Source organism: Myotis lucifugus, unplaced genomic scaffold, assembly GCF_000147115.1.
Source record: "Myotis lucifugus unplaced genomic scaffold, Myoluc2.0 scaffold_213, whole genome shotgun sequence".
NCBI lineage: Eukaryota > Metazoa > Chordata > Mammalia > Chiroptera > Vespertilionidae > Myotis > Myotis lucifugus.
The window spans coordinates 9,087-10,487 of NW_005871261.1; positions in this window are offsets into that span (position 1 = coordinate 9,087).

Consider the following 1,401-nt stretch of genomic DNA (forward strand, 5'->3'; position numbering starts at 1 on the left):
ACCCTTTGGTGTCTCTGCAGCGCTTCAGAATAAAGCCCACACTCCCTTGCTTAGCATAACACTTCCCAAGGTCCCATCCCTGGGGACCCTTCTCGCCTCTCCTTCCACTACCACCCCATCCCACACCCTTTGCTGTAGCCAGGAGGAACCAATATGAGATGCTACACTTCCTGGCTTCCCACGAGTTATTCTCTCTACCCTGTCCCCACTTCCTCACCTGGGAAAATTCAGCCCAGGTGTCACCTCCTCCAGGAATTCCCCATCACCCTCTTCTAGGCTGATCCAAGTGCTTCGCCCTCCACACCTCACCGTCTGTGGCAGGATTCTGGAGCCTGACCACCTGGGTGCAAATCTCAGCCTTGCCTCCTCCACCCCGAGTGACCGAGGGCAAGTCACCTGACCTGGTCTACCCACCTGTAAAATGGGACTAAAAACAGTAGCCAGCTCATTATGTGTCAAGCTCTGAGTGCCATTCCTGGCATATAATCACCCAATTAGTGTGAGCTATTTTGCTTAATTACTGATTTCCAGTCTCCCCCGCTCACCCTAAGCTTTTCAAAGGTTGGCCCGGTCTTCATTCATCTGTATTCTTCCTCCTTGATGCTGTGCAGAACCAGGCACACAGCAGCTGCTCAGTGACAGCCAAATGTGCGAATGGAAGTCAAGCCCAACATTGGCTGGAAGGGTCCTTCTGCGGCATGAACGAACACCCGGCTCTGGGTGTTGAGTTTTCCTTGCATGCCAGTCTTCTCCCTGAACCAGATGGTAAGTCCCCAAGTGGAGGGGAGCAAGGCTGTTCCTCTCATTGGCCGTGATGCCAGGCACTGTGCCTGGTACACTGAGGCCTGGGTGGGAACCTAGAAGGTGAACCCGGGGTGCTGTCCGCGGTGCTGAAGAGAACTGAGCCGTGGCTAATTCCCCTCCCGGAGATGGATGTTGGGAAGTAGAGGGATTTGCTTCAGGGAAGCCAGGAATGGATTTTTCATTTCCAGATCGCAGCCAGCACATTTTGTTCTGACATTTCCCTGGCACCTTTGCCAAGGATGTGATGTTGCCCGCACAGCTCTTTCCCCAGTCTTCCACGTTTCTTGGAGAACTGTCATGTGCCCACCATCCTCTCCCGCCTGCAGGCACCCCCAGACTTGGATGCATTTCCCAGAGACCTGGATTACAGACTGGAGCACAGCTTCCTTTCATAGAGAAGCCTCCGGGTTTCAGAACTGGAAGAGACACTCATCTAGTCTGTTCAGTTTACATACAGGGAAAATGAGGCTCGGCCAGGTGAAGGGACTTGTTTGAGGTGACATGGCCAGGAAAGGACAGGGTTCTAGATAGAGGGGGCTCCTTAAATTCATGATGTAGTGATATGTTGTGACACCAGGATGCTGAAGTCAGAGGTCT